General features: G+C 46.7%; 1 pseudogene; it reads left to right on the forward strand.

Annotated features, from left to right (window-relative positions):
- Positions 1–19,805: 19,805 nt before the first annotated feature.
- LOC138261554 (protein transport protein Sec61 subunit alpha pseudogene) lies at positions 19,806–21,602 on the forward strand (annotated as a pseudogene).
- The last annotated feature ends 249 nt before the right edge of the window (positions 21,603–21,851 follow it).

Here is a 21,851-nt window from a genome sequence, read left to right on the forward strand (position 1 = left end):
GATCAGGTTCCGTTACCCAGAATCCTTTGCAAACCTCAAAATTTGGCTAAAAAAACACATGTTCCTCACATTTCTGTGGCAGAAAGTTCTGGAATCTAAGAAGAGCCACAAATTTCCTTCCACCCAGCGTTCCCCCAAGTCTCCCGATAAAAATGATACCTCACTTGTGTGGGTAGGCCTAGCGCCCTCAACAGGAAACGCCCCAAAGCGCAACGTGGACACATCCAATTTTTTTAAAGAAAACAGAGGTGATTTTTGCGAAGTGCCTACCTGTGGATTTTGGCCTCTAGCTCAGCCGGCACCTAGGGAAACCTACCAAACCTGTGCATTTCTGAAAACTAGAGACCTAGGGGAATCCAAGATGGGGTGACTTGTGGGCCTCAGACCAGGTTCTGTTACCCAGAATCCTTTGCAAACCTCAAAATTTGGCTAAAAAAAACACATTCCTCACATTTCTGTGGCAGAAAGTTCTGGAATCTGAGAGGAGCCACAAATTTCATTCCACCCAGCGTTCCCCCAAGTCTCCCGATAAAAATGATACCTCACTTGTGTGGGTAGGTCTAGCGCCCGCCACAGGAAACGCTCCAAAGCGCAACGTGGACACATCCAATTTTTGGAAAGAAAACAGAGGTGTTTTTTGCAAAGTGCATACCTGTAGATTTTGGTCTCTAGCTCAGCCAGCACCTAGGGAATCCTACCAAACCTGTACATTTCTGAAAACTAGAGACCTAGGGGAATCCAAGAAGGGGTGACTTGAGGGGCTCGGACCAAGTTCTGTTACCCAGAATCCTTTGCAGACCTCAAAATTTGGCGAAAAAAACACATGTTCCTCAAATTTCTGTGGCAGAAAGTTCTGGAATCTGAGAAGAGCCACAAATTTCCTTCCACCCAGCGTTCCCCCAAGTCTCCCGATAAAAATGATACCTCACTTGTGTGAGTAGGCCTAGCGCCCGCAACAGGAAACGCCCCAAAGCGCAACGTGGACACATCCAATTTTTTTAAAGAAAACAGAGGTGTTTTTTGCAAAGTGCATACCTGTAGATTTTGGCCTCTAGCTCATCCAGCACCTAGGGAAACCTACCAAAACTGTGCATTTCTGAAAACTAGAGACCTAGGGGAATCCAAGATGAGTTGACTTGTAGGGCTCGGACCAGGTTCCGTTACCCAGAATCCTATGCAAACCTCAAAATTTGGCTAAAAAAACACATGTTCCTCACATTTCTGTGGCAGAAAGTTCTGGAATCTGAGAAGAGCCACAAATTTCCTTCCACCCAGCGTTCCCCCAAGTCTACCAATAAAAATGATACCTCACTTGTGTGGGTAGGCCTAGCGGACGCGACAGGAAACGCCCCAAAGCGCAACGTGGACACATCCAATTTTTTGAAAGAAAACAGAGGTGATTTTTGCGAAGTGCCTACCTGTGGATTTTGGCCTCTAGCTCAGCCGGCACCTAGGGAAACCTACCAAACCTGTGCATTTCTGAAAACTAGAGACCTAGGGGAATCCAAGATGGGGTGACTTGTGGGGCTCTGACCAGGTTCTGTTACCCAGAATCCTTAGCAAACCTCAAAATTTGGCTAAAAAAACACATGTTCCTCATATTTCTGTGGCAGAAAGTTCTGGAATCTGAGAGGAGCCACAAATTTCCTTCCACCCAGCGTTCCCCCAAGTCTCCCTATAAAAATGATACCTCACTTGTGTGAGTAGGCCTAGCGCCTGCAACAGGAAACGCCCCAAAGCGCAACGTGGACACATCCAATTTTTTGAAAGAAAACAGAGGTGTTTTTTGCAAAGTGCATACCTGTATATTTTGGCCTCTAGCTCAGCCAGCACCTAGGGAAACCTACCAAACCTGTGCATTTCTGAAAACTAGAGACCTAGGGGAATCCAAGATGAGTTGACTTGTGGGGCTCGGACCAGGTTCCGTTACCCAGAATCCTTTGCAAACCTCAAAATTTGGCTAAAAAAACACATGTTCCTCACATTTCTGTGGCAGAAAGTTCTGGAATCTGAGAGGAGACACAAATTTCCTTCCACCCAGCGTTCCCCCAAGTCTCCCGATAAAAATGATACCTCACTTGTGTGGGTAGGTCTAGCGCCCGTGACAGGAAATGCCCCAAAGCGCAACATGGATACATCCAATTTTTTGAAAGAAAACAGAGCTGTTTTTTGCAAAGTGCCTACCTGTAGATTTCGGCCTCTAGCTCAGCGGACACCTGGGAAACCTACCAAACCTGTGCATTTTTTAAAACTAGAGACCTAGGGGAATCCAAGATGGCCTGACTTGTGGGGCTCTGACCAGGGTCTGTTACCCAGACTCCTTTGCAAACCTCAAAATTTGGCTAAAAAAACACATGTTCCTCACATTTCTGTGGCAGAAAGTTCTGGAATCTGAGAGGAGCCACAAATTTCCTTCCACCCAGCGTTCCCCCAAGTCTCCCGATAAAAATGATACCTCACTTGTGTGGGTAGGCCTAGCGCCCGCAACAGGAAATGCCCCATAGTGCAACGTGGACACATCCAATTTTTTGAAAGAAAACAGAGCTGTTTTTTGCAAAGTGCCTACCTGTGGATTTTGACCTCTAGCTCAGCCGGCACCTAGGGAAACCTACCAAACCTGTGCATTTCTGAAAACTAGAGACCTAGGGGAATCCAAGATGGGGTGACTTGTGGGGCTCGGACCAGGTTCTGTTACCCAGAATCCTTTGCAAACCTCAAAATTTGGCTAAAAAAACACATGTTCCTCACATTTCTGTGGCAGAAAGTTCTGGAATCTGAGAGGAGCCACAAATTTCCTTCCACCCAGCGTTCCCCCAAGTCTCCCGATAAAAATTATACCTCACTTGTGTGGGTAGGCCTAGCGCCCGCAACAGGAAATGCCCCATAGTGCAACGTGGACACATCCAATTTTTGGAAAGAAAACAGAGGTGTTTTTTGCGAAGTGCATACGTGTAGATTTTGGCCTCTAGCTCAGCCAGCACCTAGGGAATCCTACCAAACCTGTGCATTTCTGAAAACTAGAGACCTAGGGTAATCCAAGATGGGGTGACTTGTGGGGCTCGGACCAGGTTCTGTTACCCAGAATCCTTTGCAAACCTCAAAATATGGCTAAAAAAACACATGTTCATCACATTTCTGTGGCAGAAAGTTCTGGAATCTGAGAGGAGACACAAATTTCCTTCCACCCAGCGTTCCCCCAAGTCTCCCGATAAAAATGATACCTCACTTGTGTGAGTAGGCCTTTCGCCCGCAACAGGAAACGCCCCAAAGCGCAACGTGGACACATCCAATTTTTTTAAAGAAAACAGAGGTGTTTTTTGCAAAGTGCATACCTGTAGATTTTGGCCTCTAGCTCAGCCAGCACCTAGGGAAACCTACCAAACCTGTGCATTTCTGAAAATTAGAGACCTAGGGGAATCCAAGATGAGTTGAATTGTGGGGCTCGGATCAGGTTCCGTTACCCAGAATCCTTTGCAAACCTCAAAATTTGGCTAAAAAAAACACATGTTCCTCACATTTCTGTGGCAGAAAGTTCTGGAATCTAAGAAGAGCCACAAATTTCCTTCCACCCAGCGTTCCCCCAAGTCTCCCGATAAAAATGATACCTCACTTGTGTGGGTAGGCCTAGCGCCCTCAACAGGAAACGCCCCAAAGCGCAACGTGGACACATCCAATTTTTTTAAAGAAAACAGAGGTGATTTTTGCGAAGTGCCTACCTGTGGATTTTGGCCTCTAGCTCAGCCGGCACCTAGGGAAACCTACCAAACCTGTGCATTTCTGAAAACTAGAGACCTAGGGGAATCCAAGATGGGGTGACTTGTGGGCCTCAGACCAGGTTCTGTTACCCAGAATCCTTTGCAAACCTCAAAATTTGGCTAAAAAAAACACATTCCTCACATTTCTGTGGCAGAAAGTTCTGGAATCTGAGAGGAGCCACAAATTTCATTCCACCCAGCGTTCCCCCAAGTCTCCCGATAAAAATGATACCTCACTTGTGTGGGTAGGTCTAGCGCCCGACACAGGAAACGCTCCAAAGCGCAACGTGGACACATCCAATTTTTGGAAAGAAAACAGAGGTGTTTTTTGCAAAGTGCATACCTGTAGATTTTGGTCTCTAGCTCAGCCAGCACCTAGGGAATCCTACCAAACCTGTACATTTCTGAAAACTAGAGACCTAGGGGAATCCAAGAAGGGGTGACTTGAGGGGCTCGGACCAAGTTCTGTTACCCAGAATCCTTTGCAAACCTCAAAATTTGGCGAAAAAAACACATGTTCCTCAAATTTCTGTGGCAGAAAGTTCTGGAATCTGAGAGGAGCCACAAATTTCCTTCCACCCAGCGTTCCCCCAAGTCTCCCGATAAAAATGATACCTCACTTGTGTGAGTAGGCCTAGCGCCCGCAACAGGAAACGCCCCAAAGCGCAACTTGGACACATCCAATTTTTTTAAAGGAAACAGAGGTGTTTTTTGCAAAGTGCATACCTGTAGATTTTGGCCTCTAGCTCATCCAGCACCTAGGGAAACCTACCAAAACTGTGCATTTCTGAAAACTAGAGACCTAGGGGAATCCAAGATGAGTTGACTTGTAGGGCTCGGACCAGGTTCCGTTACCCAGAATCCTATGCAAACCTCAAAATTTGGCTAAAAAAAACACATGTTCCTCACATTTCTGTGGCAGAAAGTTCTGGAATCTGAGAAGAGCCACAAATTTCCTTCCACCCAGCGTTCCCCCAAGTCTACCAATAAAAATGATACCTCACTTGTGTGGGTAGGCCTAGCGCACGCGACAGGAAACGCCCCAAAGCACAACGTGGACACATCCAATTTTTTTAAAGAAAACAGAGGTGATTTTTGCGAAGTGCCTACCTGTGGATTTTGGCCTCTAGCTCAGCCGGCACCTAGGGAAACCTACCAAACCTGTGCATTTCTGAAAACTAGAGACCTAGGGGAATCCAAGATGGGGTGACTTGTGGGGCTCGGACCAGGTTCTGTTACCCAGAATCCTTTGCAAACCTCAAAATTTGGCTAAAAAAACACATGTTCCTCACATTTCCGTGGCAGAAAGTTCTGGAATCTGAGAGGAGCCACAAATTTCCTTCCACCCAGCGTTCCCCCAAGTCTCCCGATAAAAATGATACCTCACTTGTGTGGGTAGGTCTAGCGCCCGTGACAGGAAATGCCCCAAAGCGCAACATGGATACATCCAATTTTTTGAAAGAAAACAGAGCTGTTTTTTGCAAAGTGCCTACCTGTAGATTTTGGCCTCTAGCTCAGCCGACACCTGGGAAACCTACCAAACCTGTGCATTTTTTAAAACTAGAGACCTAGGGGAATCCAAGATGGCCTGACTTGTGGGGCTCTGACCAGGTTCTGTTACCCAGAATCCTTTGCAAACCTCAAAATTTGGCTAAAAAAACACATGTTCCTCACATTTCTGTGGCAGAAAGTTCTGGAATCTGAGAGGAGCCACAAATTTCCTTCCAGCCAGCGTTCCCCCAAGTCTCCCGATAAAAATGATACCTCACTTGTGTGGGTAGGCCTAGCGCTCGCGACTGGAAATGCCCCATAGTGCAACGTGGACACATCCAATTTTTTGAAAGAAAACAGAGCTGTTTTTTGCAAAGTGCCTACCTGTGGATTTTGGCCTCTAGCTCAGCCGGCACCTAGGGAAACCTACCAAACCTGTGCATTTCTGAAAATTAGAGACCTAGGGGAATCCAAGATGAGTTGACTTGTAGGGCTCGGACCAGGTTCCGTTACCCAGAATCCTATGCAAACCTCAAAATTTGGCTAAAAAAAACACATGTTCCTCACATTTCTGTGGCAGAAAGTTCTGGAATCTGAGAAGAGCCACAAATTTCCTTCCACCCAGCGTTCCCCCAAGTCTACCAATAAAAATGATACCTCACTTGTGTGGGTAGGCCTAGCGCACGCGACAGGAAACGCCCCAAAGCACAACGTGGACACATCCAATTTTTTTAAAGAAAACAGAGGTGATTTTTGCGAAGTGCCTACCTGTGGATTTTGGCCTCTAGCTCAGCCGGCACCTAGGGAAACCTACCAAACCTGTGCATTTCTGAAAACTAGAGACCTAGGGGAATCCAAGATGGGGTGACTTGTGGGGCTCGGACCAGGTTCTGTTACCCAGAATCCTTTGCAAACCTCAAAATTTGGCTAAAAAAAACACATGTTCCTCACATTTCCGTGGCAGAAAGTTCTGGAATCTGAGAGGAGCCACAAATTTCCTTCCACCCAGCGTTCCCCCAAGTCTCCCGATAAAAATGATACCTCACTTGTGTGGGTAGGTCTAGCGCCCGTGACAGGAAATGCCCCAAAGCGCAACATGGATACATCCAATTTTTTGAAAGAAAACAGAGCTGTTTTTTGCAAAGTGCCTACCTGTAGATTTTGGCCTCTAGCTCAGCCGACACCTGGGAAACCTACCAAACCTGTGCATTTTTGAAAACTAGAGACCTAGGGGAATCCAAGATGGCCTGACTTGTGGGGCTCTGACCAGGTTCTGTTACCCAGAATCCTTTGCAAACCTCAAAATTTGGCTAAAAAAACACATGTTCCTCACATTTCTGTGGCAGAAAGTTCTGGAATCTGAGAGGAGCCACAAATTTCCTTCCAGCCAGCGTTCCCCCAAGTCTCCCGATAAAAATGATACCTCACTTGTGTGGGTAGGCCTAGCGCTCGCGACAGGAAATGCCCCATAGTGCAACGTGGACACATCCAATTTTTTGAAAGAAAACAGAGCTGTTTTTTGCAAAGTGCCTACCTGTGGATTTTGGCCTCTAGCTCAGCCGGCACCTAGGGAAACCTACCAAACCTGTGCATTTCTGAAAACTAGAGACCTAGGGGAATCGAAGATGGGGTGACTTGTGGAGCTCGGACCAGGTTCTGTTACCCAGAATCCTTTGCAAACCTCAAAATTTGGCTAAAAAACACATGTTCCTCACATTTCTGTGGCAGAAAGTTCTGGAATCTGAGAGGAGCCACAAATTTCCTTCCACCCAGCGTTCCCCCAAGTCTCCCGATAAAAATGATACCTCACTTGTGTGGGTAGGCCTAGCGCCCGCCACAGGAAACGCCCCAAAGCGCAACGTGGACACATCCAATTTTTGGAAAGAAAACAGAGGTGATTTTTGCGAAGTGCCTACCTGTAAATTTTGGTCTTTACCTCAGCTGGCACCTAGGGAAACCTACCAAACCTGTGCATTTCTGAAAACTAGAGACCTAGGGTAATCCAAGATGGAGTGACTTGTGGGGCTCGGACCAGGTTTTGTTTCCCAGAATCCTTTGCAAACCTCAAAATTTGGCTAAAAAAACACATGTTCCTCATATTTCTGTGGCAGAAAGTTCTGGAATCTGAGAGGAGACACAAATTTCCTTCCACCCAGCGTTCCCCCAAGTCTCCCGATAAAAATGATACCTCAATTGTGTGAGTAGGCCTAGCGCCCGCAACAGGAAACGCCCCAAAGCGCAACGTGGACACATCCAATTTTTTGAAAGAAAACAGAGGTGTTTTTTGCAAAGTGCATACCTGTAGATTTTGGCCTCTAGCTCGGCCAGCACCTAGGGAAACCTACCCAACCTGTGCATTTCTGAAAATTAGAGACCTAGGGGAATCCAAGATGAGTTGACTTGTGGGGCTCGGATCAGGTTCCGTTACCCAGAATCCTTTGCAAACCTCAAAATTTGGCTAAAAAAACACATGTTCCTCACATTTCTGTGGCAGAAAGTTCTGGAATCTAAGAAGAGCCACAAATTTCCTTCCACCCAGCGTTCCCCCAAGTCTCCCGATAAAAATGATACCTCACTTGTGTGGGTAGGCCTAGCGCCCTCGACAGGAAACGCCCCAAAGCGCAACGTGGACACATCCAATTTTTTTAAAGAAAACAGAGGTGATTTTTGCGAAGTGCCTACCTGTGGATTTTGGCCTCTAGCTCAGCCGGCACCTAGGGAAACCTACCAAACCTGTGCATTTCTGAAAACTAGAGACCGAGGGGAATCCAAGATGGGGTGACTTGTGGGCCTCAGACCAGGTTCTGTTACCCAGAATCCTTTGCAAACCTCAACATTTGGCTAAAAAAAACACATTCCTCACATTTCTGTGGCAGAAAGTTCTGGAATCAGAGAGGAGCCACAAATTTCATTCCACCCAGCGTTCCCCCAATTCTCCCGATAAAAATGATACCTCACTTGTGTGGGTAGGTCTAGCGCCCGCCACAGGAAACGCCCCAAAGCGCAACGTGGACACATCCAATTTTTGGAAAGAAAACAGAGGTGTTTTTTGCAAAGTGCCTACCTGTGGATTTTGGCCTCTAGCTCAGCCGGCACCTAGGGAAACCTACCAAACCTGTGCATTTCTGAAAACTAGAGACCTAGGGGAATCGAAGATGGGGTGACTTGTGGAGCTCGGACCAGGTTCTGTTACCCAGAATCCTTTGCAAACCTCAAAATTTGGCTAAAAAACACATGTTCCTCACATTTCTGTGGCAGAAAGTTCTGGAATCTGAGAGGAGCCACAAATTTCCTTCCACCCAGCGTTCCCCCAAGTCTCCCAATAAAAATGATACCTCACTTGTGTGGGTAGGCCTAGCGCCCGCCACAGGAAACGCCCCAAAGCGCAACGTGGACACATCCAATTTTTGGAAAGAAAACAGAGGTGATTTTTGCGAAGTGCCTACCTGTAGATTTTGGTCTTTACCTCAGCCGGCACCTAAGGAAACCTACCAAACCTGTGCATTTCTGAAAACTAGAGACCTAGGATAATCCAAGATGGGGTGACTTGTGGGGCTCGGACCAGGTTTTGTTACCCAGAATCCTTTGCAAACCTCAAAATTTGGCTAAAAAAACACATGTTCCTCAAATTTCTGTGGCAGAAAGTTCTGGAATCTGAGAGGAGACACAAATTTCCTTCCACCCAGCGTTCCCCCAAGTCTCCCGATAAAAATGATACCTCACTTGTGTGAGTAGGCCTAGCGCCCGCAACAGGAAACGCCCCAAAGCGCAACGTGGACACATCCAATTTTTTGAAAGAAAACAGAGGTGTTTTTTGCAAAGTGCATACCTGTAGATTTTGGCCTCTAGCTCGGCCAGCACCTAGGGAAACCTACCAAACCTGTGCATTTCTGAAAATTAGAGACCTAGGGGAATCCAAGATGAGTTGACTTGTGGGGCTCGGATCAGGTTCCGTTACCCAGAATCCTTTGCAAACCTCAAAATTTGGCTAAAAAAACACATGTTCCTCACATTTCTGTGGCAGAAAGTTCTGGAATCTAAGAAGAGCCACACATTTCCTTCCACCCAGCGTGTCCCCAAGTCTCCTGATAAAAATGATACCTCCCTTGTGTGGGTAGGCATAGCGCCCTCGACAGGAAACGCCCCAAAGCGCAACGTGGACACATCCAATTTTTTTAAAGAAAATAGAGGTGATTTTTGCGAAGTGCCTACCTGTGGATTTTGGCCTCTAGCTCAGCCGGCACCTAGGGAAACCTACCAAACCTGTGCATTTCTGAAAACTAGAGACCTAGGGGAATCCAAGATGGGGTGACTTGTGGGGCTCGGACCAGGTTTTGTTACCCAGAATCCTTTGCAAACCTCAAAATTTGGCTAAAAAAAACACATGTTCCTCATATTTCTGTGGCAGAAAGTTCTGGAATCTGAGAGGAGACACAAATTTCCTTCCACCCAGCGTTCCCCCAAGTCTCCCGATAAAAATGATACCTCACTTGTGTGAGTAGGCCTAGCGCCCGCAACAGGAAACGCCCCAAAGCGCAACGTGGACACATCCAATTTTTTGAAAGAAAACAGAGGTGTTTTTTGCAAAGTGCATACCTGTAGATTTTGGCCTCTAGCTCGGCCAGCACCTAGGGAAACCTACCAAACCTGTGCATTTCTGAAAATTAGAGACCTAGGGGAATCCAAGATGAGTTGACTTGTAGGGCTCGGACCAGGTTCCGTTACCCAGAATCCTATGCAAACCTCAAAATTTGGCTAAAAAAAACACATGTTCCTCACATTTCTGTGGCAGAAAGTTCTGGAATCTGAGAAGAGCCACAAATTTCCTTCCACCCAGCGTTCCCCCAAGTCTACCAATAAAAATGATACCTCACTTGTGTGGGTAGGCCTAGCGCACGCGACAGGAAACGCCCCAAAGCACAACGTGGACACATCCAATTTTTTTAAAGAAAACAGAGGTGATTTTTGCGAAGTGCCTACCTGTGGATTTTGGCCTCTAGCTCAGCCGGCACCTAGGGAAACCTACCAAACCTGTGCATTTCTGAAAACTAGAGACCTAGGGGAATCCAAGATGGGGTGACTTGTGGGGCTCGGACCAGGTTCTGTTACCCAGAATCCTTTGCAAACCTCAAAATTTGGCTAAAAAAACACATGTTCCTCACATTTCCGTGGCAGAAAGTTCTGGAATCTGAGAGGAGCCACAAATTTCCTTCCACCCAGCGTTCCCCCAAGTCTCCCGATAAAAATGATACCTCACTTGTGTGGGTAGGTCTAGCGCCCGTGACAGGAAATGCCCCAAAGCGCAACATGGATACATCCAATTTTTTGAAAGAAAACAGAGCTGTTTTTTGCAAAGTGCCTACCTGTAGATTTTGGCCTCTAGCTCAGCCGACACCTGGGAAACCTACCAAACCTGTGCATTTTTGAAAACTAGAGACCTAGGGGAATCCAAGATGGCCTGACTTGTGGGGCTCTGACCAGGTTCTGTTACCCAGAATCCTTTGCAAACCTCAAAATTTGGCTAAAAAAACACATGTTCCTCACATTTCTGTGGCAGAAAGTTCTGGAATCTGAGAGGAGCCACAAATTTCCTTCCAGCCAGCGTTCCCCCAAGTCTCCTGATAAAAATGATACCTCACTTGTGTGGGTAGGCCTAGCGCTCGCGACAGGAAATGCCCCATAGTGCAACGTGGACACATCCAATTTTTTGAAAGAAAACAGAGCTGTTTTTTGCAAAGTGCCTACCTGTGGATTTTGGCCTCTAGCTCAGCCGGCACCTAGGGAAACCTACCAAACCTGTGCATTTCTGAAAACTAGAGACCTAGGGGAATCGAAGATGGGGTGACTTGTGGAGCTCGGACCAGGTTCTGTTACCCAGAATCCTTTGCAAACCTCAAAATTTGGCTAAAAAACACATGTTCCTCACATTTCTGTGGCAGAAAGTTCTGGAATCTGAGAGGAGCCACAAATTTCCTTCCACCCAGCGTTCCCCCAAGTCTCCCGATAAAAATGATACCTCACTTGTGTGGGTAGGCCTAGCGCCCGCCACAGGAAACGCCCCAAAGCGCAACGTGGACACATCCAATTTTTGGAAAGAAAACAGAGGTGATTTTTGCGAAGTGCCTACCTGTAAATTTTGGTCTTTACCTCAGCTGGCACCTAGGGAAACCTACCAAACCTGTGCATTTCTGAAAACTAGAGACCTAGGGTAATCCAAGATGGGGTGACTTGTGGGGCTCGGACCAGGTTTTGTTACCCAGAATCCTTTGCAAACCTCAAAATTTGGCTAAAAAAACACATGTTCCTCATATTTCTGTGGCAGAAAGTTCTGGAATCTGAGAGGAGACACAAATTTCCTTCCACCCAGCGTTCCCCCAAGTCTCCCGATAAAAATGATACCTCAATTGTGTGAGTAGGCCTAGCGCCCGCAACAGGAAACGCCCCAAAGCGCAACGTGGACACATCCAATTTTTTGAAAGAAAACAGAGGTGTTTTTTGCAAAGTGCATACCTGTAGATTTTGGCCTCTAGCTCGGCCAGCACCTAGGGAAACCTACCCAACCTGTGCATTTCTGAAAATTAGAGACCTAGGGGAATCCAAGATGAGTTGACTTGTGGGGCTCGGATCAGGTTCCGTTACCCAGAATCCTTTGCAAACCTCAAAATTTGGCTAAAAAAACACATGTTCCTCACATTTCTGTGGCAGAAAGTTCTGGAATCTAAGAAGAGCCACAAATTTCCTTCCACCCAGCGTTCCCCCAAGTCTCCCGATAAAAATGATACCTCACTTGTGTGGGTAGGCCTAGCGCCCTCGACAGGAAACGCCCCAAAGCGCAACGTGGACACATCCAATTTTTTTAAAGAAAACAGAGGTGATTTTTGCGAAGTGCCTACCTGTGGATTTTGGCCTCTAGCTCAGCCGGCACCTAGGGAAACCTACCAAACCTGTGCATTTCTGAAAACTAAAGACCGAGGGGAATCCAAGATGGGGTGACTTGTGGGCCTCAGACCAGGTTCTGTTACCCAGAATCCTTTGCAAACCTCAACATTTGGCTAAAAAAAACACATTCCTCACATTTCTGTGGCAGAAAGTTCTGGAATCAGAGAGGAGCCACAAATTTCATTCCACCCAGCGTTCCCCCAATTCTCCCGATAAAAATGATACCTCACTTGTGTGGGTAGGTCTAGCGCCCGCCACAGGAAACGCCCCAAAGCGCAACGTGGACACATCCAATTTTTGGAAAGAAAACAGAGGTGTTTTTTGCAAAGTGCCTACCTGTGGATTTTGGCCTCTAGCTCAGCCGGCACCTAGGGAAACCTACCAAACCTGTGCATTTCTGAAAACTAGAGACCTAGGGGAATCGAAGATGGGGTGACTTGTGGAGCTCGGACCAGGTTCTGTTACCCAGAATCCTTTGCAAACCTCAAAATTTGGCTAAAAAACACATGTTCCTCACATTTCTGTGGCAGAAAGTTCTGGAATCTGAGAGGAGCCACAAATTTCCTTCCACCCAGCGTTCCCCCAAGTCTCCCAATAAAAATGATACCTCACTTGTGTGGGTAGGCCTAGCGCCCGCCACAGGAAACGCCCCAAAGCGCAACGTGGACACATCCAATTTTTGGAAAGAAAACAGAGGTGATTTTTGCGAAGTGCCTACCTGTAGATTTTGGTCTTTACCTCAGCCGGCACCTAAGGAAACCTACCAAACCTGTGCATTTCTGAAAACTAGAGACCTAGGATAATCCAAGATGGGGTGACTTGTGGGGCTCGGACCAGGTTTTGTTACCCAGAATCCTTTGCAAACCTCAAAATTTGGCTAAAAAAACACATGTTCCTCAAATTTCTGTGGCAGAAAGTTCTGGAATCTGAGAGGAGACACAAATTTCCTTCCACCCAGCGTTCCCCCAAGTCTCCCGATAAAAATGATACCTCACTTGTGTGAGTAGGCCTAGCGCCCGCAACAGGAAACGCCCCAAAGCGCAACGTGGACACATCCAATTTTTTGAAAGAAAACAGAGGTGTTTTTTGCAAAGTGCATACCTGTAGATTTTGGCCTCTAGCTCGGCCAGCACCTAGGGAAACCTACCAAACCTGTGCATTTCTGAAAATTAGAGACCTAGGGGAATCCAAGATGAGTTGACTTGTGGGGCTCGGATCAGGTTCCGTTACCCAGAATCCTTTGCAAACCTCAAAATTTGGCTAAAAAAACACATGTTCCTCACATTTCTGTGGCAGAAAGTTCTGGAATCTAAGAAGAGCCACACATTTCCTTCCACCCAGCGTGTCCCCAAGTCTCCTGATAAAAATGATACCTCACTTGTGTGGGTAGGCATAGCGCCCTCGACAGGAAACGCCCCAAAGCGCAACGTGGACACATCCAATTTTTTTAAAGAAAATAGAGGTGATTTTTGCGAAGTGCCTACCTGTGGATTTTGGCCTCTAGCTCAGCCGGCACCTAGGGAAACCTACCAAACCTGTGCATTTCTGAAAACTAGAGACCTAGGGGAATCCAAGATGGGGTGACTTGTGGGCCTCAGACCAGGTTCTGTTACCCAGAATCCTTTGCAAACCTCAAAATTTGGCTAAAAAAACACATTCCTCACATTTCTGTGGCAGAAAGTTCTGGAATCTGAGAGGAGCCACAAATTTCATTCCACCCAGCGTTCCCCCAATTCTCCCGATAAAAATGATACCTCACTTGTGTGGGTAGGTCTAGCGCCCGCCACAGGAAACGCCCCAAAGCTCAACGTGGACACATCCAATTTTTGGAAAGAAAACAGAGGTGTTTTTTGCAAAGTGCATACCTGTAGATTTTGGCCTCTAGCTCAGCCAGCACCTAGGGAATCCTACCAAACCTGTGCATTTCTGAAAACTAGAGACGTAGGGGAATCCAAGAAGGGGTGACTTGAGGGGCTCGGACCAAGTTCTGTTACCCAGAATCCTTTGCAAACCTAAAAATTTGGCAAAAAAAACACATGTTCCTCAAATTTCTGTGGCAGAAAGTTCTGGAATCTGAGAGGAGCCACAAATTTCCTTCCACCCAGCTTTCCCCCAAGTCTCCCGATAAAAATGATACCTCACTTGTGTGAGTAGGCCTAGCGCCCGCAACAGGAAACGCCCCAAAGCGCAACGTGGACACATCCAATTTTTTTAAAGAAAACAGAGGTGTTTTTTGCAAAGTGCATACCTGTAGATTTTGGCCTCTAGCTCAGCCAGCACCTAGGGAAACCTACCAAAACTGTGCATTTCTGAAAACTAGAGACCTAGGGGAATAAAAGATGAGTTGACTTGTGGGGCTCGGACCAGGATCCGTTACCCAGAATCCTTTGCAAACCTCAAAATTTGGCTAAAAAAACACATGTTCCTCACATTTCTGTGGCAGAAAGTTCTGGAATCTGAGAGGAGCCACAAATTTCCTTCCACCCAGCGTTCCCCCAAGTCTCCCGATAAAAATGATACCTCACTTGTGTGGGTAGGCCTAGCGCCCGCGACAGGAAACGCCCCAAAGCGCAACGTGGACACATCCAATTTTTTGAAAGAAAACAGAGGTGTTTTTTGCAAAGTGCATACCTGTAGATTTTGGCCTCTAGCTCAGCCAGCACCTAGGGAAACCTACCAAACCTGTGCATTTCTGAAAACTAGAGACCTAGGGGAATCGAAGATGGGGTGACTTGTGGGGCTCGGACCAGGTTCTGTTACCCAGAATCCTTTGCAAACCTCAAAATTTGGCTAAAAAAACACATGTTCCTCACATTTCCGTGGCAGAAAGTTCTGGAATCTGAGATGAGCCACAAATTTCCTTCCACCCAGCGTTCCCCCAAGTCTCCCGATAAAAATGATACCTCACTTGTGTGACTAGGCCTAGCGCCCGCAACAGGAGACACCCCAAAGCGCAACGTGGACACATCCAATTTTTTGAAAGAAAACAGAGGTGTTTTTTGCAAAGTGCATACCTGTAGATTTTGGCCTCTAGCTCAGCCAGCACCTAGGTAAACCTACCAAACCTGTGCATTTCTGAAAACTCGGGACCTAGGGGAATCCAAGATGAGTTGACTTGTGGGGCTCGGACCAGGTTCCGTTACCCAGAATCCTTTGCAAACCTCAAAATTTGGCTAAAAAAACACATGTTCCAAACATTTCTGTGGCAGAAAGTTCTGGAATCTGAGAAGAGCCTCAAATTTCCTTCCACCCATCGTTCCCCCAAGTCTCCCGATAAAAATGATACCTCACTTGTGTGGGTAGGCCTAGCGCCCGCGACAGGAAACGCCCCAAAGCGCAACGTGGACACATCCAATTTTTGAAAGAAAACAGAGGTGATTTTTGCGAAGTGCCTACCTGTGGATTTTGGCCTCTAGCTCAGCCGGCACCTAGGGAAACCTACCAAACCTGTGCATTTCTGAAAACTAGAGACCTAGGGGAATCCAAGATGGGGTGACTTGTGGGGCTCTGACCAGGTTCTGTTACCCAGAATCCTTAGCAAACCTCAAAATTTGGCTAAAAAAACACATGTTCCTCATATTTCTGTGGCAGAAAGTTCTGGAATCTGAGAGGAGCCACAAATTTCCTTCCACCCAGCGTTCCCCCAAGTCTCCCGATAAAAATGATACCTCACTTGTGTGAGTAGGCCTAGTGCCAGCAACAGGAAACGCCCCAAAGCGCAACGTGGACACATCCAATTTTTTGAAAGAAAACAGAGGTGTTTTTTGCAAAGTGCATACCTGTAGATTTTGGCCTCTAGCTCAGCCAGCACCTAGTGAAACCTACCAAACCTGTGAAATTTCTGAAAACTCGGGACCTAGGGGTATCCAAGATGAGTTGACTTGTGGGGCTCGGACCAGGTTCCGTTACCCAGAATCCTTTGCAAACCTCAAAATTTGGCTAAAAAAACACATGTTCCAAACATTTCTGTGGCAGAAAGTTCTGGAATCTGAGAAGAGCCACAAATTTCCTTCCACCCAGCGTTCCCCCAAGTCTACCAATAAAAATGATACCTCACTTGTGTGGGTAGGCCTAGCGCCCGCGACAGGAAACACCCCAAAGCGCAACGTGGACACATCCAATTTTTTTAAAGAAAACAGAGGTGATTTTTGTGAAGTGCCTACCTGTGGATTTTGGCCTCTAGCTCAGCCGGCACCTAGGGAAACCTACCAAACCTGTGCATTTCTGAAAACTAGAGACCTAGGATAATCCAAGATGGGGTGACTTTTGGGGCTCGGACCAGGTTTTGTTACCCAGAATCCTTTGCAAACCTCAAAATTTGGCTAAAAAAACACATGTTCCTCATATTTCTGTGGCAGAAAGTTCTGGAATCTGAGAGGAGACACAAATTTCCTTCCACCCAGCGTTCCCCCAAGTCTCCCGATAAAAATGATACCTCACTTGTGTGAGTAGGCCTAGCGCCCGCAACAGGAAACGCCCCAAAGCGCAACGTGGACACATCCAATTTTTTTAAAGAAAACAGAGGTGGTTTTTGCAAAGTGCATACCTGTAGATTTTGGCCTCTAGCTCGGCCAGCACCTAGGGAAACCTACCAAACCTGTGCATTTCTGAAAATTAGAGACCTAGGGGAATCCAAGATGAGTTGACTTGTGGGGCTCGGATCAGGTTCCGTTACCCAGAATCCTTTGCAAACCTCAAAATTTGGCTAAAAAAACACATGTTCCTCACATTTCTGTGGCAGAAAGTTCTGGAATCTAAGAAGAGCCACAAATTTCCTTCCACCCAGCGTGTCCCCAAGTCTCCTGATAAAAATGATACCTCACTTGTGTGGGTAGGCCTAGCGCCCGCGACAGGAAACGCCCCAAAGCGCAACGTGGACACATCCAATTTTTTGAAAGAAAACAGAGGTGATTTTTGCGAAGTGCCTACCTGTGGAGTTTGGCCTCTAGCTCAGCCGGCACCTAGGGAAACCTACCAAACCTGTGCATTTCTGAAAACTAGAGACCTAGGGGAATCCAAGATGGGGTGACTTGTGGGGCTCGGACCAGGTTCTGTTACCCAGAATCCTTTGCAAACCTCAAAATTTGGCTAAAAAAAACACATTCCTCACATTTCTGTGGCAGAAAGTTCTGGAATCTGAGAGGAGCCACAAATTTCCTTCCACCCAGCTTTCCCCCAAGTCTCCCGATAAAAATGATACCTCACTTGTGTGGGTAGGTCTAGCGCCCGCCACAGGAAACGCCCCAAAGCGCAACGTGGACACATCCAATTTTTGGAAAGAAAACAGAGGTGTTTTTTGCGAAGTGCATACCTGTAGATTTTGGCCTCTAGCTCAGCCAGCACCTAGGGAATCCTACCAAACCTGTGCATTTCTGAAAACTAGAGACCTAGGGGAATCCAAGAAGGGGTGACTTGAGGGGCTCGGACCAAGTTCTGTTACCCAGAATCCTTTGCAAACCTCAAAATTTGGCAAAAAAAACACATGTTCCTCAAATTTCTGTGGCAGAAAGTTCTGGAATCTGAGAGGAGCCACAAATTTCCTTCCACCCAGCGTTCCCCCAAGTCTCCCGATAAAAATGATACCTCACTTGTGTGACTAGGCCTAGCGCCCGCAACAGGAAACGCCCCAAAGCGCAACGTGGACACATCCAATTTTTTTAAAGAAAACAGAGGTGTTTTTTGCAAAGTGCATACCTGTAGATTTTGGCCTCTAGCTCAGCCAGCACCTAGGTAAACCTACCAAACCTGTGCATTTCTGAAAACTCGGGACCTAGGGGAATCCAAGATGAGTTGACTTGTGGGGCTCGGACCAGGTTCCGTTACCCAGAATCCTTTGCAAACCTCAAAATTTGGCTAAAAAAACACATGTTCCAAACATTTCTGTGGCAGAAAGTTCTGGAATCTGAGAAGAGCCTCAAATTTCCTTCCACCCATCGTTCCCCCAAGTCTCCCGATAAAAATGATACCTCATTTGTGTGGGTAGGCCTAGCGCCCGCGACAGGAAACGCCCCAAAGCGCAACGTGGACACATCCAATTTTTTGAAAGAAAACAGAGGTGATTTTTGCGAAGTGCCTTCCTGTGGATTTTGGCCTCTAGCTCAGCCGGCTCCTAGGGAAACCTACCAAACCTGTGCATTTCTGAAAACTAGAGACCTAGGGGAATCCAAGATGGGGTGACTTGTGGGGCTCTGACCAGGTTCTGTTACCCAGAATCCTTAGCAAACCTCAAAATTTGGCTAAAAAAACACATGTTCCTCATATTTCTGTGGCAGAAAGTTCTGGAATCTGAGAGGAGCCACAAATTTCCTTCCACCCAGCGTTCCCCCAAGTCTCCCGATAAAAATGATACCTCACTTGTGTGAGTAGGCCTAGCGCCAGCAACAGGAAACGCCCCAAAGCGCAACGTGGACACATCCAATTTTTTTAAAGAAAACAGAGGTGTTTTTTGCAAAGTGCATACCTGTAGATTTTGGCCTCTAGCTCAGCCAGCACCTAGTGAAACCTACCAAACCTGTGAAATTTCTGAAAACTCGGGACCTAGGGGAATCCAAGATGAGTTGACTTGTGGGGCTCAGACCAGGTTCCGTTACCCAGAATCCTTTGCAAACGTCAAAATTTGGCTAAAAAAACACATGTTCCAAACATTTCTGTGGCAGAAAGTTCTGGAATCTGAGAAGAGCCACAAATTTCCTTCCACCCAGCGTTCCCCCAAGTCTCCCGATAAAAATGATACCTCACTTGTGTGGGTAGGCCTAGCGCCCGCGACAGGAAACGCCCCAACGCGCAACGTGGACACATCCAATTTTTTGAAAGAAAACAGAGGTGATTTTTGCGAAGTGCCTACCTGTGGAGTTTGGCCTCTAGCTCAGCCGGCACCTAGGGAAACCTACCAAACCTGTGCATTTCTGAAAACTAGAGACCTAGGGGAATCCAAGATGGGGTGACTTGTGGGGCTCGGACCAGGTTCTGTTACCCAGAATCTTTTGCAAACCTCAAAATTTGGCTAAAAAAAACATGTTCCTCACATTTCTGTGGCAGAAAGTTCTGGAATCTGAGAGGAGCCACAAATTTCCTTCCACCCAGCGTTCCCCCAAGTCTCCCGATAAAAATGATACCTCACTTGTGTGGGTAGGCCTAGCGCCCGCGACAGGAAACGCCCCAAAGCGCAACGTGGACACATCCAATTTTTTGAAAGAAAACAGAGGTGTTTTTTGCAAAGTGCATACCTGTAGATTTTGGCCTCTAGCTCAGCCAGCACCTAGGGAAACCTACCAAACCTGTGCATTTCTGAAAACTAGAGACCTAGGGGAATCGAAGATGGGGTGACTTGTGGGGCTCTGACCAGGTTCTGTTACCCAGAATCCTTTGCAAACCTCAAAATTTGGCTAAAAAAACACATGTTCCTCACATTTCCGTGGCAGAAAGTTCTGGAATGTGAGATGAGCCACAAATTTCCTTCCACCCAGCGTTCCCCCAAGTCTCCCGATAAAAATGATACCTCACTTGTGTGACTAGGCCTAGCGCCCGCAACAGGAAACACCCCAAAGCGCAACGTGGACACATCCAATTTTTTGAAAGAAAACAGAGGTGTTTTTTGCAAAGTGCATACCTGTGCTTTTAGCATCGGCCGCCCGAAGAGCGAGGCGGGCAGTGTGTGCCGGGGCAGCGGCTGAACGGGCAGCGGAGGACAGGGGAGCCAGGCAGACACCATGGGGATTAAATTTCTGGAAGTCATCAAGCCTTTCTGTGCTATATTGCCATTGATACAGAAGCCTGAAAGGAAGATTCAATTTAAAGAGAAAGTATTATGGACTGCAATCACCCTGTTTATCTTTTTAGTATGTTGCCAGATTCCCCTGTTTGGAATCATGTCCTCCGACTCCGCAGATCCTTTTTACTGGATGAGAGTCATTCTTGCCTCAAACAGAGGCACCTTAATGGAGTTGGGTATTTCTCCAATTGTCACATCTGGTCTTATCATGCAACTTCTGGCTGGTGCAAAGATTATTGAAGTTGGAGACACTCCAAAAGACAGAGCCCTCTTCAATGGTGCACAGAAATTGTTTGGTATGATTATTACCATCGGCCAGGCTATTGTGTACGTAATGACAGGAATGTATGGCGATCCTTCAGAGATGGGTGCAGGAATCTGCCTCCTTATCACTATCCAGCTTTTTGTCGCTGGTCTTATAGTTCTTCTTCTGGATGAACTTTTACAAAAGGGCTATGGCTTGGGATCTGGTATCTCTCTCTTCATTGCTACAAACATCTGTGAGACAATTGTATGGAAAGCTTTCAGCCCCACCACAGTGAACACTGGCAGAGGTACTGAGTTTGAAGGTGCCATCATTGCTCTGTTCCACCTTCTGGCTACTCGCACAGACAAAATCAGAGCTCTCCGTGAGGCCTTCTACCGACAAAACCTTCCCAACCTTATGAATTTGATCGCCACCATCTTTGTCTTTGCTGTAGTGATATACTTTCAGGGTTTCAGAGTTGACCTTCCAATCAAATCCGCACGTTATCGTGGACAGTACAACACCTACCCTATCAAGCTCTTCTATACCTCAAACATTCCCATCATCCTCCAGTCTGCCTTGGTATCCAATCTGTACGTGATATCTCAGATGTTGTCCGCGCGCTTCAGTGGCAACCTCCTGGTTAATCTCCTAGGTACTTGGTCTGATACTTCGACTGGTGGTCCTGCTCGAGCTTACCCGGTTGGTGGGCTGTGTTACTACCTCTCTCCACCGGAGTCGTTCGGTTCAGTACTAGACGACCCAGTTCATGCTGCAATTTATATAGTGTTCATGTTGGACTCATGTGCATTCTTTTCAAAGACCTGGATTGAAGTGTCTGGATCCTCTGCTAAAGATGTTGCTAAACAATTGAAAGAACAACAGATGGTTATGAGAGGCCACAGAGAGACCTCCATGGTTCATGAGCTTAATAGGTACATTCCAACAGCTGCTGCGTTTGGCGGACTCTGCATCGGCGCGCTCTCCGTCTTGGCCGATTTTCTTGGTGCAATTGGATCTGGAACCGGAATCTTGCTGGCTGTCACAATCATCTACCAATACTTTGAAATCTTCGTCAAGGAACAAAGCGAAGTTGGAAGCATGGGAGCTCTACTTTTTTAAAAACATTTCCTCCCGCTGACTGCGAGGAAGCATAAACTCAGATTATCACATCACAAGGCATACAGATGGATGCACACCACTTTCTACGGAGAACTCTAACAGGGCGAAAAGCATCAAGGCAAGGTCATTAGTATCTTACCAAGAACAGTCTTCAACCAGCTGACCTATTATAATTTTTTTTGCATTCTTTGTACATTTTATTGTTTCATGGAATGTGTATAATCTATTTTTTTAATCTTAATTTACGACCTAAATTAAAGTGATATTATTTGGTTCATCAAGTTCTCCTTTAACCAACTTTTTCACGGGGAGGTCTGCGCAGTCAGACCACACCTGCCACAATATGTTCTGCACCTTCATTTTTGTATTTTAGAGTCTGGTGGGGTGTTGTGCTTGGCACTACTGCATACAGAGCTTGCACGGGAGCAGTACTGTCTGACTCCTAGCATCCGTTAACCATTTGTGGTGGTTGTAGGCACGAACAGCGTTGCCATACTAAACATTTTGTATGTCTTGGAAAAAGCAT

The sequence above is a fragment of the Pleurodeles waltl genome, chromosome 10 (genome assembly GCF_031143425.1).
Source record: "Pleurodeles waltl isolate 20211129_DDA chromosome 10, aPleWal1.hap1.20221129, whole genome shotgun sequence".
NCBI classification, from domain to species: Eukaryota; Metazoa; Chordata; class Amphibia; order Caudata; family Salamandridae; genus Pleurodeles; species Pleurodeles waltl.